This window comes from Urocitellus parryii, chromosome 1, assembly GCF_045843805.1.
Source record: "Urocitellus parryii isolate mUroPar1 chromosome 1, mUroPar1.hap1, whole genome shotgun sequence".
Lineage (NCBI taxonomy): Eukaryota > Metazoa > Chordata > Mammalia > Rodentia > Sciuridae > Urocitellus > Urocitellus parryii.
In genome coordinates this window covers 283,310,161-283,327,651 of record NC_135531.1, presented here as the reverse complement: position 1 = coordinate 283,327,651, position 17,491 = coordinate 283,310,161, and positions in this window count along the sequence as shown.

Below are 17,491 nucleotides of genomic sequence, written 5' to 3'. Positions count from 1 at the left end.
CTTGCTTCCCCCATGTTGAAGAATAACACCAGAAAAGCATGCCGAGGCAAGGTCAGAGTAGAAATTAGAAGTTTACTAAAGGACAGCAGAAAATGTAAGGAAGAGACCACCAAGAGACCGGCTCATGCAACAGCAAAAGGGGATTTATTGAGGATCCAATCCAGCGCGCTGGGGCTCCAGGCTCACTCAAGAAGGGAGAGCGGCCAAGAGCCCTGAGCAGGGGTTGAGCAGTGTTTAAGTACAATTTTAGGGAGGGCAGGAACTTTACATACGTCATGGTCCCCCTTAACAAATCATCATATACCGCGGGAAAATCAAACAACAACTCTCAAACATGATTAGTCCATTCATTGGCGGGAACAGGTCAGGCGGGGGTGATAGGTCACTCCTAAGGAGGGGGATACATTCAAACTGATTGGTTTGGGCCCTGAATGCCTACGTGCCAAACTGCACAGGGTTCAAGTTATTTAACAACTAAATGGTCAGTACCGGGCGTTGTCTTAACTGCCTCAGGAATTTCAGGTTCTGTGTGCAGTTCAGAAACTTTACAATACCTAGTCCTTTACATTTTAACTCAGGCTTTGCAGCTTAGAAACTTTACCCTTTCAAAAAGTCTTCTCCCGGAGGAAGAAGGGGACCCAAGAGGTGGAATCCGTGGAAGTGCGGCTGTCTCCCCTTTTTATAGTTTTGGTGATGGAATAAGGGGGAAGGGTTGGGACATGGGTGATCTGGGCAGGAAGGACTTCATTATCACTTCTTGGGATGGGCTGTCTCCAAATCTGCTAGGGCTGTTCCCTGGGTTCCATTAACATTTCTTTGGGGTGGACTTTGGCCTAGGACCTTTCCTGGACTTCATTAACATTCCATGAGTTGTCCTGCATTTCCCAGCATGGCCTCCATTTTAGACTTCACTCAATATGATATTAGAGCCGATTTACCTTGTAAAGGTAAAATTTCTAAGCTGATTCTAAGCCGCAAAGCCTGAGTTAAAGTGTAAAAGACCAGGCATTATAAGGTTTCCAAGCTGCAGGGCCTGAGTTAAAAAGTGAAGGACCAGGTATTGTTAAATTCCTCTGTTAGGACAATACCCGAACTGCCCAGTAAATATTCCCACTGACTCTCTGGTTGTCTAACAACCTGGGACTCTGTGTAGTTTGGCACGTAGGCATCCAGGCCCCAAAACCAATCAGTTTGAATGTGTACCCCGCTTAGAAGTGACCAATCACCCCTGCCCAGCCTGTTCCCGCCAATGAATGTACTAATCCTGTCTCAGAGTTGTTGTTCAATTTTCCTGTGCCTCATGATGATTTGTTCTGATGTATGCAAAGCCCCCCGCCCTCCCCAAAAAGTGTACTTAAGCTCTGCTTGACCTCTGCTCTGGGCTCTGGGCCGCTCTCCCTTCCTGAGTGAGCCTTGAGCCTCAGCGCGCTGAATTAGGATCCTCTTCAATAAACTCCCTCCTGCTTATTGCATGAAGCCAGTCTCTTGTGGTCTCTTACTCTGACGCTTCGCCGGACCCTTACAACCTAACTACACTGACCACCTAACTTTAAATCTGGCTTCAGTCTCAGGGACCCCTCAGCGTGCACACCAGCTTTCCTGCAGCTCAGGAAGGTGCATGGGCCCCCAGCACTGCTCAGCTGCTCGGCTGGTCAGCTGCCGGCTGATGAGGCCGCCTCACTGCCTGCTGCGCGTGACCCCGCCTGGCTTCTCTCCCTTCCTGGGGAGGAGCCGCCTCCAGACCCCAACCATGGCTTGGTCTTGCCACTGTCACTGACGACCATCTTCCCTGTGTCCACCCTAGGAGAGCAAAGGGTTATCAACAGAATGGTGAGGAAATGCTCAGGGTTGGTGCTCCAGCCTGCTGGGTCAGGAGGGGACACATGTGGCATGGAGCTGTGGCCTCAGGGCACACCCGAGGCACGGAGCAGTCAGCAGGAAGAGCCAAGATCTGACCCAACGTGGGCCAGTGGGGGATGGAGGGGCCCCAGAGCAGGCAGGTCCTGGTGACAGCATGTGTCAGACCCTGGAGCCAAGAGCCCCACAGAGTCACGGAGGATGGACTTTGTGTGCGAGGAGGGGAGGGACCCCTTGAAGCTCGGTGTCCTTGTGGTCCAGTCACATCAGGTGAGATTCACAAGTGGAAGCCCCAGCCTCGGAGCCTCAGAACGGGACTCTGCACACAGGTGCTGTAGGGTGATTAAGGTCACACAAGGTCACTAGGGTGCCCTGAATACAACAGGATGGGTGTCCCTATGTGCAGAGGACATGAGGACAGACAGACCAGGAGGCATCCACAGGCCAAGGAGAGGCCTGGAAAGAGCCAGCCCTGCCCACTTGGGGACACCAGAACCGTGAAGTCCAGTCTGCAAGTCCCCACGCTGGGGGTCTGTTGCTGCAGCAGGAGCTGTGGACAGGAGGTGAAGAGGCAGGAGAGGCGCCCTGGCCCCCCAGGGGCAGAGGGCCTGTGGAGGGGTCTGCAGTCTGCTCTGTGAGAGTCAGGGGCCAGGCGTGTGCCCAGGAGTGTGCGCCTGCCGCCTCCCCCGGGCTCTGCTCTGGTCTCTGAACAGCTCCTCCATCCACACTCTGTTCAGCGGCCAGGGAGGGACAGCAGCACCCTGGGCCATCCTGCCCAGGGGCTCGCTGCTCGCTTTGAACACCCCAGACCTGGGCTGAAGATCAGGCAGCGGCTCCCAGCAATGTAGAATGTGTGGAAGGTTCCAGAACACCCAAGCACCAGCACCATGTCCTGTTAGACATCACCGTCACCCAGGACCCAGACTTGGAGGTGAAGTCGGGCTCCTCCCGGTGCTGGCCGACTTCTGGGTCCAGCTCTCTGGTCAGGCAGCAGACCCAGCCTCTCTCCAGTGACTTCTCTCCGGTCTCTAGTCTGGTCAGTTCAAATAATGAAGCCCACGGACTAGGGAGGTGGCAGAAGCAGGTGGCAGGAGAAGCTGCAGAGCCCTGTCAGGTGAGGGGCCCATGGCAGGTCACACCCAGGATGTGGTCGGGGCCCACATGGTGACCAGCAGGGCCACTGGCCATCTGTGCTAAGTAGGCCCTGGAGGTGTGGCGGCTGCTGGGTGGTTGTGGCCTCAGCCTTCCCCAGGCTGCCCCTCCCTGCCCTCTCTGGGTCAAGGGGTCAGCTACAATGTTTGGGATTCTTCTACAGATTAGTTTCATGGGGTGGCCTTGATAGTTGCTGGGCAGCTTCCACCAGGCTCCTTGGTTGCTGGGTGATGGCCTCTTCCTGGCCCCAGGTGCACTCATATCCTGAGTCCTTGTCTCCCCAAGGCCTGTCCCCATCTCCCAGGGGTGGCTTCTCACAGGAGGACATGGTGACACCTGTCGAAAGGCAGCCCCTGCTGGCTCACTTGGCCCCCATCCCTAACTCGGCATGGACCCAGGTGACCTGTGTCCGCTGCCTGGGGCATGTGGCAGCACAGCACACAGCTGACCCACCCAAGAGCTTCTGGTGGGCAGGGCTGGGCAGCATGAGGAGCTGCTTCCTGGAGAGGCCGGCCTGCCTGGGGGGCAGCGTGGCTGTGATCAGGGGCCCACATGGTGACCAGCAGGGCCACTGGCCCTGTCTTTCTCTCCTTAGTTCATTCCTGGCCACAATTGGCCTCACATCTGAGTCCCTCAGAGACACCAGGATGCTCTGGCCAGAGGACAATGGCCCCAGCACACCAGGCATGGGCTGAGGCTCACATGGACAGTGGGCCAAGGAGGCCAGGGCTCCCTGTGCACCTGCAGGGCAGGAGGCTCAGAGGGGAGGGGCAAGCCTGCTCTGGGGACCAGGGGACAGGGCCGCGGAGGCAAGGGGAGAGGGCAGTCCCCAGGGAAATAGCGACACCCAGTGGCCACACTGTGCACTTCAGAAGAGTGTCCTGGCTCTTCACAAGAAGGCTGTGGGGGTGTCAGGTAGGGGAGGGGCCTCAGAAAGGGCCAGGCAGATCAGCCCCTGCCCTGTCCCTGCTGTGCCCTGCGAGACCCTACAGTCCCTCTGTGAGTGTGCTGCCCGGCCACCAGCTGGACATGACCCTCTGGCTCAAGGAATTCTGAGCCTGGTGGCAGAAGGACGTGAGAGGCATTAGGAGCACAGGTGGGTGCCAGGCCCAGAGGGTCCTGTGGTCATATGGCTGTCACTCCTGGGTGAAGCTGCCTCTGGAGTCGGTGGACACAGAGCAGGATGTGCCGTCAGGAGGCCAGGCCCTGAGGGGGAAGTCCGCACTTAGCCAGGGGGACAGGGGGCTCCAGGCTTCCAGGGTGCTTTCGGGGGCTCGCATTTCCACCTGACCCAGAGTTCAGGTTGACTTGGGGGACCCAGGCTTACTGGGGGCTGAGATGCCTTCAGGTCCTGGTGCCCCCCGGCCTGGCCTTGCCGCCTCATCTGCCCACAGCCAGCCCGATGCTCCCAGAGCCCCTGACCCCGTGCCCTGGGCTCACCCTCCTTCAGGAGCAGGGAGAGGCCTTCCAGCAGGGTCCACTCTCAGGTACCTGGCTGCCTGCCCGGCTGCTGGTGCCCACCGCCCTGCCATGGGCCCTGCCACATGGCTGGGCAGCCTCTAGCTGCTGGCTGTCCCTGCTGTGAGCTCCTCTGCGGCACTGGGACCAGAACATGGTGCCACCCAGCAGGGCTGCTTCTCGGTGTCTTGATGTTCCCAGGGCCCGGCCTTGGCCAGCCCCTCCACCTACAGATGAGGACAAGTGGCACAGGCAGGCAGCAGCCCTCCAAGGGCTTCCCCTGTGGGTGGTCCCAGGCAGCTGATTGAGCTGGCCTGCAGGACGGGCTGGGTGTCACTGACCTCTGGCTTCCAGGCTCTGGACCCTAGTGTGTGTGTTGACTGGGTGCCCAGCCCTGGGGGCAGCCTGTGCCCTGTGACTGTCCCTCCTCCAGGACCCTCCCTCGGAGGGCTATCTGGAAGGCCAGCCTGGCCCAGCAGGGATGGCCCCCAGGTGCAGCCTGGTGCTGGCTCCTGGGGGACACTCCCTGAATCAGGGCCCAGGGTCCCCTTCCTGCAGGTCTAGAGAATCCTGGGCTCACCTTTCCCTCAGACACGGCCCCAGGGGGCTGCCTGAGGCCTCTGAGCTGGGGGCTCCCACCACAGGGTCCCTGGGCCCTGGCCTGCAGGGTCTTTCTGGCTCTCCCCTGTCACTGCCTGCCCATGCCTGCTCCTGACGCCCTCCATGTGTCCTCCTTTATACCCTACCTGACCCCCACAGCCTGTGACTCACCCAGGGGAGACGGGCGGAGCCCACCTGGGAACCTCGCGGTCAGTGCCCTCAGGCCTCCTGAGCCACAGTGAAACAGGAATTGATCCCCAAATACCTTCCTCCAAGGTCAGTCTCTCCTCTGCCAAGATCTAAGAAAAGATTTAATTTCAGCTACGGCTGCTGCCAATTCTGTTCTGCAATGTCATCTTCTGACCCGTGAGACTGCATTCTGGGTGGATGGGCACCGAGTCCTCTGGGTGGGGCTGGATCTACTGAGGGGACTTCAGAGGTCGTGGACTAGACCGGCTCCCAGCTTACACACAGGGAAACCGAGGCCAGAGAGGGAGCTCTGCCAGAGCCACACAACGAGGGTCAGGTGGCGCTGGGGCAGGACCCAGGGGTACCCCTGCCTGACCAGGCAGCGCCCCAGGTCCTATCAGGGAAAGCCACTCAGGCCCTCCTACCTCAGGACTGGCCCACAGAGGGGCAGGGGGAGACAGGGAGACCACAGCTCAGCTCAGTAGTCCTTCCCAGAGCCACCACACTGCCTGCCGGGGGCGGGGAGGGGGAGGCGTGCTGGCCAGGCCCCAATGTGAGCACCAGAGACCCCAGACCGCTGGCCCAGGTGTCTGGCCTCAGCTGCCTCGGGGAGCTCTGATGGGGTCTGTTCCCCATGTCCAGGGAGGGGGCAGAGGCCTGGGCAGCTGAAGCTGGCCTTCACCACCCTCCTCTTCCTGCCGTGAGCTGAAGCCGCACGAGGCCCTCACGGAAGCACCAGGGTCTGGGCTTCTACCTCCAGAGCCGTGAGCCAAGAATACCTCTTTGCTTTATGAGTTCTCTCCTGTGTGGCAACCGAGGGTGGATCAAGACACCGAGTTGGAGGTCTCAGCTCTGGTTGGAGGGGCTGATCTGTCTGGAGCTCACCCGGCCCTGTTGGTCCCGTCCAGCCAGCACAGTGTGGAGGGCAGTGGGGTCCCTGAGCTTGGAGTGCTCCGTCCTGGGCCAGGGCACGCTCGAGGTCTTCTGCTTCTTCTGTGGGAATTCTCTGCTGTTCCCTTTGCTGCACTGACTGGCTCAGTTCTTACAGGTCGCTTTGCCACCGGCCAGGCCATCTGGCCACCTCTCGTCCTTGTTTCATTGCCCCTCTCTGTCCACTCTTGTGGGTTTCGCCTTCACTGACTTCAGCATTATCTCAAGTTCCTAAAATTCACTCATGATTTTTATAGAATTGCATTAAATTTACTGTTTTCCTCCCCCTACTATACCTCCCAGTTACTCAGATTGATTCTATGTCAATAGCATTTTATAGTTTTTAATAAAGACTTACTTGTTTATTGTCAAATTTATTAGAACTTTTAGAATTCTGTGGCTGGCATGACTGGAATCTGTCTTCCATTCCATGTTTAATTAATTTTAACATATTTTGAAACCTTTCAAAATTTATGCACTCATTACCAGACTTAACAATGTTGATATTTTCCTTTTTCTTCAGACCCTGTTGTTTTTCACCTTTATTTTATTTATTTATTTTTACATGGTGCTGAGGATCAAACCCAGTGAGTGCCTCACGTGTGCTAAGCAAGTGCTCTGCCATTGAGCTACAACCCAGCCCCAAGATCCTAGTTTTTCAAAGATATCAAATGGTGTCAGTAACAGTGATAATCAAGACAGTGTGACATTGGCAAAAAGAAAGAGGGCTGGTCAACCACAGACCTAACGCACGGGCAGGTCTTCAGTGAGGCTGCTCTGCCCGGACCTCAGCTCACGCTGTGTCTTAGGACACAAAAGAGCACTAACCATAAAAGAAAAAAGTTGCATTTCAGCAAAACTGAAAATTTGCTCATGAAAATCATTATGAAGAGCATAAATAAGCAAATCACAGCTGGAAGAAGATGGCCATAGCATGTCCGGAGCCACACAGGACACACAAGAATGTTGCAACTCAGCAGCAAAAAAGAAGAGCATCTGATCTTCCAGCCCTATTTTGTATTTTATTTAGAGAGGGTCTCACTGAGTTGCTTAGCGCCTGGCTGTTGCTAAGGCTGGCTTTGAACTCATGATCCTCCTGCCTCAGCCTCCCAAGCGCTGGGATTACAGGTGTGAGCCACTGACCTGGATCTTTATGTTTTTTGTTATGGGCAAAAAGTTGAGCAGATGCATATCTATCTATTTCTCTCTCTCTCTCTCTCTCTCTCTCTCTCTCTCTCTCTCACACACACACACACACACACACACTTACACGCATGCCCCGGCGCAAAGATCCGGTCAGCACATGGATGGCTCTTCACATGGTTAATCGTCCAGGAAGTTCACCTCTAGAGTGGCTATCCATGTCCACTGTGGGTGAGGATGGGGAGCACGGAGACCTCTTGGCGGAAGTGGACAGGACCACCAGCACTTTGGGCCGCGGCACTGCAGCTGTTTTTCCTTGATGGTTTTTATTTACACACGGACACAATATCTGTATTTTTGTTTATTTATCTTTATGTGGTGCTGAGGATGGCGCCCAGGGCCTCACATATGGGAGGGAGCGCTCTGCCCCGAGCCCCAACCCCAGCCCAGGCACTGCAGCTTCTTAAAATGTGACCCAATCGGGCTGAGCACCTGCGACCCAGGAGTCCCCTCCTAAGTATTTACTCAAGAGAAATTAAAAATATACACCCCGAGGGGCTGGGGCTGTGGCTCAAGCAGTAGCGCGCTCGCCTGGCATGCGTGCGGCCCGGGTTCGATCCTCAGCACCACACACAAACAAAGATGTTGTGTCTGCAGAAAACTAAAAAATAAATATTAAAACTCTCTCTTTAAAATAAAAATAAAATAAAAATAAGAATATACACCCGAAGCTTTGTGCGCGGTGCTCAGTTGGAAACGCTCCAGAAGGGCGCAGGGAAGGCCAGGAGGAGTCCGCTCAGCAGCGGGGAGCGCTCCGCAGGGCCCAGCGGAGGACCTCAGGTCCACCGAGTACGCATGGAGGGACCATCCTCATGAGAGGGGCGCCCCCCCGCCGGCTGTGGGCCCCGGGGAGGGGCACGCGAGGGGCCTGCTGGGCCATGTGTGGAAGCTGGCCAAAGGGTGCGCCTGGGCCTTTCGCCCCGCTAAGTGATACCGCGACAAGGACCAGTGCCAAGAATCCCCGAGGACGCCTGGAAGCTTCCTGAGCCACCCTCCCGAGACAACCCGCGGACAGGGGGACTTGCGTCTTGACCGTAGTCTACCTGGAGCCAGGTCTGCGCGGTGCAGGGTGGTGGTGGGAAGCCCACCGCCTCGCCCCAGCCCTGTTTGGGGTGGTCCGCTCCACCGCCTGGTGCCTGGCGCAGGGACACACACTGCCTCATCCATTCTGGGCTGGGCACTGCGAGGACACCCGATCCTGTCCCCTCTGGGCCTGAAGTGCAGGGGCGGGCTTGGGCAAGCACACCTTCCTTCCATAGTCCCTAAGGTCCTGGGGACCACCCCGGGGCCAGCAGCCAGGGTGCTCACAGATCCAAGGCCACCTGCCTCCTCACGTTCTCTGCCCATTCTTGGCCCAGGTCTTCCGTGTGACCTGTGACTACTGGTCTTCCCATTTCCTCTCCAGATCCTTGACTTTTCTCAGGCTTATTGCTGATATGTATTTGTTGTTGTTGTTGATCTGGTATTTGCTCACTTTACTAAAGTCGATTTTTCTAAGTTGTAAAAATATTTCTCCTACAGATAGTAATTATGTTTCTTTCTTTCCAATATTTAGATGTAGTGTGTTTTTCTTGTTTTTACATTGAATAGGAGCAATGGAAATGAACAGAAATTGCAACCAAAAAAAAAAAAAAACACAAACAAACCAGTTTTGTTTTAACTTTATTGGAAATAGATCGAGTTGTTCATTCACTGATTCACTCATTCATTCATCAGATGTTTCTCACCCAGTATTTTTATACCAGGCACTTTGTTTATTGGCTCACAGTGTGGTACTTTTATGGAGCACACTGTGACGGTTTGGTGTTGCCCACGTCGTGTGACAGGCACATCCTGGTAGTCAGCACTTTCCGCTCCTTTGACAATGAACGGGTCTCTGTGGTGAGGTCTTCAGACTCCTCTATCTCTCAGCAGTCATGCCCTGTGCTGCAGAACACCAGGACTTCCCACCACCAGCCTCTCTCCACCCCCTGAAATAGCAGGGAGGGCCTGGTCCCCACCAAGGTCTCCCACCTCACCAAGCTGCTTTCCAAGCCATGTGTCCACCAGTGACCAGGCTCAGGGGCTGCTGACTCTGCCCCCAAGTTTCCTGCAGCCCCCACATGCACAAGGTGCTGAACTTGACCCATATATGACCCTTGGGGGTGGTAGTGGGCACCTCCACTATCCTTGGTGAGCTGAGCCCAGATTAACCCAGTGCTCAATAGCAGATCATGGGCAGAAAGCTGAGAACTGAAATCCTGGGACGCTGTGCCACCTCGGGCCGCGTCCAGGGGAGCCTGTCTGTTATGTGAGCTGTACTCCTCGCTCCCTGCTTGAATCCCGGTCTGTAGGCCTGGCATCTCCTGGTTCTGGGTGTGCAACTCTGAAGTTGCAGGCATGGTCTCTGCCCCTGGAAGAAGAGAAGAAGGAAAAGAGGCTTAGAAACATATAAATGCTGAAAGGAAAGCGGGTCGTGCCCGGGTCTGGCCACAACGGAGGCAGTGTCTGATTCTGGGTTATCGTTACCCTCCAAGAACAGATTCAGGAGTTTTACTGTCTTGTAGTTTTCTGTTTCAGAACACTATAAAAACAGCAGTAGCCAAGGAGCTGGCCCATGAGTGACCGGGCCTTAGCCTGCACCTGTAGGAGGCCAGGAGCCTCTGCACCGCCTCTGCTCAGCCTCTCCCTCTGCTTGTGAGAAGCCTGGCCATCAATGTTTTCTTAGAAAACTACCAGTTTTGTTCAGAGTTCACTTTTGATGTCCATAGTGAGTGTCTCCTTCCTTGACTGTCCTCTTTTTTAAGGGCCAGTCCTTGTCTCTGAGCTGAGTCCATGCCCTATTCCACGAGGTGAGCTTTTCCTGACTCCTTACTCCCCTCTGCTGAGCCTTGAGGTCGCTGCCTCTCTTGTCCTAGACTTGAGTGTCCATGTCCAGCACTTCTGATCCGTCCTGAATTCTTATCCAGGCACTTACAACCTGACTGCTCCCCTCACCACAGGGGCTGTGTCCCTCTGGGATTGGTACACAACATTCTCATTTTCGTGCAAGTCTAAATGGTATGATTTCATTTAACCCAGTAAGTCTTTAACTTCCAAAATGCTGGGCTTTATATTTTTCTTGACTATGCCTCTCTGGTTACTGCCTTGGACTCAGAAAACAATGACCTGCCTAACTGCCTCCTTGAATACCTCATTCATATGTGGGGGACTCTATGCCTAATTAAATGACATCAGCGTCCCTGTGTCAGGGTTCTACCAGGTGACTCTGACACCCCTAAGTGGGCTCTGCAGACATGGCAGGTTGAGAGCCACCAAGACAGGGGCAGCCCCAGTGCTGGAAGGCAGCATATGGCTCTGGAAACAGAGCCCCCGCGGGAGCTGCAACCCCCCAGAAAGGAGGGGCGGGGGGCCAGGGGCTGGGGCTGGGCTGGGACTGGCCGCTCCACCGCCTGTCTGCCCTGCGCGGGCTGGTACCCCTCTGCTGCTGCTGCCAGCAGCACCTCCCATCCAGCTCAGTCCTTCCTGGGCCCCCATCCCTGCTCTGTGTGCAGAGTCACAGAAGCCAAGCCATGTGGTGGGGTGGTGGTGACAGAGGTGTCCCACCTATGAAGCACCACATGTCAGGCACCAGGGACGCCCTTCCCAGCCCCAAGCCCTTAGCCCTAAACACACGGGCTGGGGCCTGGAGGGATGTGTGGATAGACAGAGGAGGGCCGGGGGTCTCGGAGGGGCTTGAAGAGCTGTCAGCAAGGCGGGAGTCTCACAGAGACAGCTGTGGGCTTTGACTGGACGGTCAGTGGTCAGACACCTCCACGCTGGGTCCTGGAGGAACTGTGTCCCACAGCAGGCTCTGACCAGCCCCCACCTCCTGACGGCCAGCTGCTTCGGCCAGACACTGAGTCAGCACCTGGCTGTCCAACACAGGGGAGCAGAGCCCAGAGAGCTCCCTGGGCAGCGCAGGCCTGTGGTCTCCTAAGCCAGGAGCTGGGTGGCCAAGTCCACCCTCAGCTGGGGGCCACCTGAGGCTCTGGCTTCTGTCTGGGGCCCAGTGACACCTCTCTCCTGGAGGCCATTCCCCTCCCTCAAAATGGAAGGGTGACATGGTTCCTGCCTTCTGGTGACTGCAGTGACGTGCGATGAGGGTGTGGGGGATGCCCACAGTGCAGGGGCCGGGAGCTGTTGCCGTGGGGAGGGGCAGTGGGAGAGCCGGTCCTGAGTTTCCTGAGCAGCTGGGACCTCCGGAGCTTTTTCCCATAAGTGCATGAGCACACACATGCACACACACACACACACACGCACACACACACACACGCACACACGCACACACGCACACACACACACACGCACACACGCACACACGCACATGCACACACCCTTCCTCCTAACAACCGTCCAGAGGAGACCGTATATTGAAAACCCAACACAGGATCTGAGTCCTTGGCCTCCATTTCCCGGCCCAGCCCTGGGAGAGGCACCCACAGGGCCTGGCCAGGCACCACACACCCTAACAGCCAGTGTTCACTGGACACTCCTGACGGAAGCCACCTCCTGGGTAACAATGTCACGATCCGCAGTGGAGGAGTGGGAGCCTTGCCAGGAGTAGAGACCACCCAGCTCACAAGCTCCTGAGAGGCAGAGCGGGTTCAGGCAGGGCCTGTGGTCAACTTGTACCCACAGGGTCACCTGTTTTACTCTTCCCCAAGCCCCAAGAACAGCAGTGTCCCCACTTTACACAATACACACGACCCTGAGACCCTCAGAGGCAAAGATGCACAGGGCAAAAGAGGGTGGGTGGGGCGGAGCCCAGGAGGGTGCAGGGGATTGTGAGGAGGACAGGAGGGCAGGAAGGGAGGACGGGAGTCCCTGGCTTTAGGGAGACGCTCCAGAGAAAGTGTGACCACAGCGTGGGCAAGGCCCCCCGCGGTGCAGCGGCCAGGCGCCCCGAGAGCACCAGGAAAGCCCAGGCGGCAGCGGGCCGGGCGGGGGAGCCCTGTGCCCTCGAGGTCCCGGTCAGGGAAGAAAACAGTCCCCGGATCAGGCAACCCCGCAGGCCCCGCCAGGTCAGGACCCCGGGTCCGCAGGCTGCGAGGCCCAGTTGCTATGGCAACGCGCTCCCGTGAGGCCCTCGGGGCGGCCACCCTGCGACAGAGCCAGGTTGTCTCGGCAACCAGGGGCCTCGGGAGGGGCCTCGGGCGTGGCCCGGGCGGAGGCCGCGGGCGCCGGGGTGAGACTTCCCGGGCTCGCCTGGTCAGCGCCTGGTCAGCGCCTGGTCAGCGCCGGGCGTTCTGCAGGGTCGGCCGCTGGACCCGCCTCCTGGCCACGCCTCCTGCCCTGGGATTCCAGCGGCTTCCCCCGCGGCCCGCGCTGCCCCTCCGCGTGGCCGGTCCCCTCGGACCCTCCTGGCGGCCAGCTCCCGGGGGCCTGGCCGAGGCCGGTCCTTTAGGATGGATTTTTATCAGGGGGAAGCATTTGAAATGACCCAGCACGTTGGTCCAGTGGTAGAACAGGGTCGCACGTGGTTTGACCTCATCCTGTTTCTGTTTCTTCATGGTTTGGTTTCATCTAAAGTCTCAGCTCTGACACGATTTAAAAAGCAAAATCTGCCTTGTTTTTAACGTCAGGTTTTTCAGTATGTAACTTCAGAATGAAGCAAAAAGACAGCGAAATAAAACTGGGTCTTAATCTGCACCCTTAACTCTACTGGCATTAAAAAAAAAAATCATGCCTGAAAATTCAAGCCACAGATACAGGAAGATTGTGTATTAAAAGGGAGAAACACGGGGCTGGAGTTGTGGCTCAGTGGTAGGGCACTTGCCTCGCAAGTTTGAGGCACTGGGTTTGATCTAGCACCCCATAAAAACAAATAAAGGCATGGAGTCCAGATTCAACTAAAAAGTATGTTTAAAAAAGAGAAAAAAAAAAACACTGCACCCCAACAGTAGCTTGCCTCGGCTGTGCCAGCTGAGGTCAATATGATGATGATTCCTTTCAGGAAAAAAGGGCAGGATTAGATTACGTGCATTCTTTTATGTCCCCCTTAAATGATTCAGCAAACCAACCTGGCTGTCTTTCCACAGGAGCACACACTGTGGAGACTCATTCTTTTTCAGCTACTTTGAAGAGATCGCCCCAGTGTGCCACCTATTTCCGCTCACACCTTTGCTGTCTCGGGTTGTTGCACCAGTGTTGTGGCAGACATTCTTGCCTATTCATTTGGGCAAATTTTTTGTGTGCATAAAGCCATGGGATGACTGCAGAGTACCTTAAATGCAAATGAATTTTGACAAAATGTCTTCCAGAAGACACCACCATGGCCCAGAGGGGCTGATTTTCTCAAGGCTGACCCTGCAGGACACCGCCCAACCTGTTAACTTTGGACAATCTGGTCAAATAAAAAGACCTCCAGGACTAGACCTGCACCCAGCTCCCACCCAGCTCCCACCCACCGGCCTGTCTCTGGCTGCTGCTGACCTGTTTTCTTTCTGAAAACTGTCTTGTCCATCTGGTGGTTGCTCCTGTGTGTGCTGCTGGTCTGCTCGAGCTCTGTGCACTTCTGGGAGCTCCCGTCGTCTTCGTCTGAGCTGAAGTGCTTTCCCGACGTGGGGCTGGTCTGTGGATCTTGCTCCTGGTGCCAGCCGGTCAGCCCCTGAGTGGCCGGCCACCTGTCTTCTCTGTGGCCTGGTGTGGTCCCCAGCCTGCTGCATGTGCCCCACTTTTCATTCTAGTTTTGTAAAGTTACATGTTCCCACAAATTAATGTTTATTCCATCAGGAATTTATCTTGATGTCAGGGATTCACCTTCCCATGCTCCCCTGATCTCTGATTTACTTCCCCCAAATTACTTTAAATGAAGCATTTAACGTACCATTTTGATCTGTTTCCTCTTCTTTCCTGGACTCTTTTTAATGATTAGGATGCCTTAATGTACTTGGGTCTGATTGGCAGGTCTTGCTCCTCCTCCTCTGTGACAAGTGTCCTGATTAGTCCTGACGTCTGTCTTTCCATGTGCACTTCTGTGGCTCTTCTGACTGAGCATGTTGGGCATGTGGTTTTGACCCAGGGAAAACTTGTCTGTTGGGATATTTCTCCTTCCTTCCCCAAGGCATGCTGTGCTTTTCATCAGCTCACCTCTTTTTAGTAGGGTTTCAGCGTTTTCTGTGTGATTTCTTCATAGGCAAACTTGCATTTTACCTTTCTGACTGTGGCTCTGTCTGGCTAGCGTGGGCTCTTGGGAACTGCTACCTTCTGGTGACTGTTTCTCTTAAGCACTCAAACTTCTTGCTCCCTCTTTGGTGGCCCCTTAGGTTTTCTGGATCACGTTATCTGCAAATAATGACAATTTCGTTTCATCCTTTTGGAAATTTTTTTTCTTTATAATCAATACTTCTGAGTCCAGATGTGTGGGGTTTTCCCCATGTCAATCTATTCTGCGACTTTCTGACGCTTGAGTATCCTGAAAATCAATGCTGATTCTAGTTACGGAGCTTGTGCAGACCCCACGGGGTTGGGCTCAGTCCCTCCCTCAAAACTGAGCCCATATCAGACTTTAGCTGTAAGAGTGGGCCCCAGGTTATCCACTTCTGTCTGACTTGCCTGCAAGCCAGGGTTCTCATGGCTCCCTCCTCAGGCTGCGTAATCTGATAGGACAGCTCTCAGAATTCAGAGAAATGCTGGTGCCTCCCTGATGTGTGGTCTAGGGCCTGGTGAAGGACACAGACAAACAGGCAGCAGAGGAGGTCCCAGCACAGGAGCATCTTTCTCCATGGATTGGGGTGTACCACCCTCTTGCCCTAGGGGTGCGTTCATCAACCCATAAGCTCTCCAAGGCCAACAGAGATTTTTAGGGAGTTTCATGGCTGTGCATTTCTGGGCTGCTGTGGCTAAACACCTTAGCCCGGGTGACTTATATACCACAGAGGGCTGTCTGGAGGCTGGACGTCCCAGGTCACGGTGTTAGAAAATTCACTGTGGGAGAGCCCGAGGCGCACAGATGGCCGCCTGCTCCGTGTCCACCTGGTGGCCAGTGTGAGGGGTCACACTGGGGTCAGGTTTCCCCAGGGAATGTGGGGTCAGCTCTCAGGCAGGGTCTGCTGCTCACACATCTCCAGCCCCTCTGCCCTCCCCAAGCGTCTAGACAGGAGCTGGCTCTCTGTGCCCAGCCCCAGGATGCTATCTGGGAGCTGCTCCTTAGAGCACAAGGGCCTGTCACCCAGCAAAGCCCAAGTTTCCGTCCCAAGTGAGGACCAGGGTCCTGGAATCCAGGTGGAAGAGAAGGTGGCCCAGCCCCTGCACCTAGGAGTGTGCGAGGCCTCTAGCCCGTGGGCAGAGCCACACAGGGACAAGTCAGCCACAGTGTGGGGCTGTGGGCAGGCACGCCAGGGTTCTGCCCGCGTCTGGGATTGAAGCTTGCCTCTTGGATTGCCATGAAATAGGTCAGTTTTCTGTTTTGAAGTCTCTCTGCTGGGTTTTGACAGTAAAGGACTGGTTTCACAGACAGGATTAGGTAGGCACCTTCCTTTTAGTAGCTTGGTCACTTTAAGTCACATTAGGGGGGTCTGTGGAAGCATCGGGGCCAGGCCTGGGGCCGCAGCTTCCTTCCATGTTGCTGAACTATTTTGGTTTCAGTTTCTGAGATTTTTTTTTAGAAAATCATTCATTCCTTACGTGTTTCAGGTTATTCACATGTAACGTCTATCATTCTGTTTGTGGCTGTTTCCCGGTTGGCTCTGAGCCATGCTCTTCCCTCCTTCCCTCCTTTCTTGAGTAACACAAGCAGAGTTTTCTTTTTCTCATCTTCTTCTTTGTAAAGAACGACTCTTTAAAGACTCTACTTTCCCTTTTTACTTGCCTTATTCTCTTTTTACTTTCCTTTGATTTTCTTTCTTTCTTTCTAGGAATCAGGCGGCTCACTCATTTCTTCTCAAACTTTCCTTTTCCAGCTGGGCCCGTGTTTAAAGCTAGGCACTTCCCTCTGAGCAGGGCTGTAGCCACATCCCGTGAGTTTTGCTGAGTATATTTTCCAGATGTTGTGCTTGAGGGAGCCCCTCACACTGGCCACCAGGTGGACACGTAGCAGCCACACGTAGCAGGCGGCCATCTGTGAGCCTCGGGCCCTCCCACAGTGAATCTGCTAACACCGTGACCTGGGACATTCAGCCTCCAGACAGCTCTCTGTGACATATAAGTCACCAGGTCTAAGAAGTAGAGACTGTGACCAGCTTCGACTTCTGTGATGTGGAGAGCTCAGCCTCAGTTTAGACCATCACTGCAAGCCCCGTGTTCCACGCCGCATGGCAGCTGCTCATCGTGGCCCCTGGCTCCGTGGCAGGGTGGCCTCCACCCCTCTGCTGCACAGGGCTGGTCCCACCAGGAGGGGGTGGACGGAGGTGGAGGTAAAGGACGATTCCCCCCCTCTGGGGGACTCAAGTGGGCACATTCCAGGGAGCAGGGCTCTTTCCTGGACAGTGGCTACCCCTGCCCTGGGCCACTGGGCCAACCCCCAGCCTGGTTTGGTGTCAGCCTTGTCTTTCCAGAGGTGACCCTGGGACCCTGCGGGAGCCAGGCCCTGGGTTCTCGTGTCTTCGCACTTGCGGTCCTGGTGGACGCGGTCAGGCCAGAGGAGACAAGAGCTGCCCGGGGGTCTCCTGAGCACCCCAGGTAAGGGAGGCCGTGCACATAGGGAAGACACTGCTGTGGGCTGTGGTTTCAATTGTGGGCCCCGAGCCCACCCACCAAGTCAGAAGGCAGAGAAGGTGCAGAGAAGCTGGGGGTCAAGGGCTGGGAGGGGCCAGCGCACAGAGGCACCGGCTCAGGAGAGGAGTCTGAAGGGCAGAGGAGGGAGAACGTTTGAAACGTGAGGTGAATTTCTCCTTAACTGAAGGAAAATAAACCATTTCAGGTTGAAAGAGCTCACAGTCAGCAGGAGACAGACTGGAAGACCCATACCCTAAGAAAGTTCCAGAAGAATCCTAGAAGCAGGAGCCCCCCTGGACACTGTACAGCACATGAGGAGCACACCAGGGGTCTTTTTAAAGTACCAAGGAAGCAGACTCTGTAGCTAGAGCTCTGTATCCAGCCAGACTGAAAGGTGATGGAAATGTTCTTGGGAACACAGGCTTTA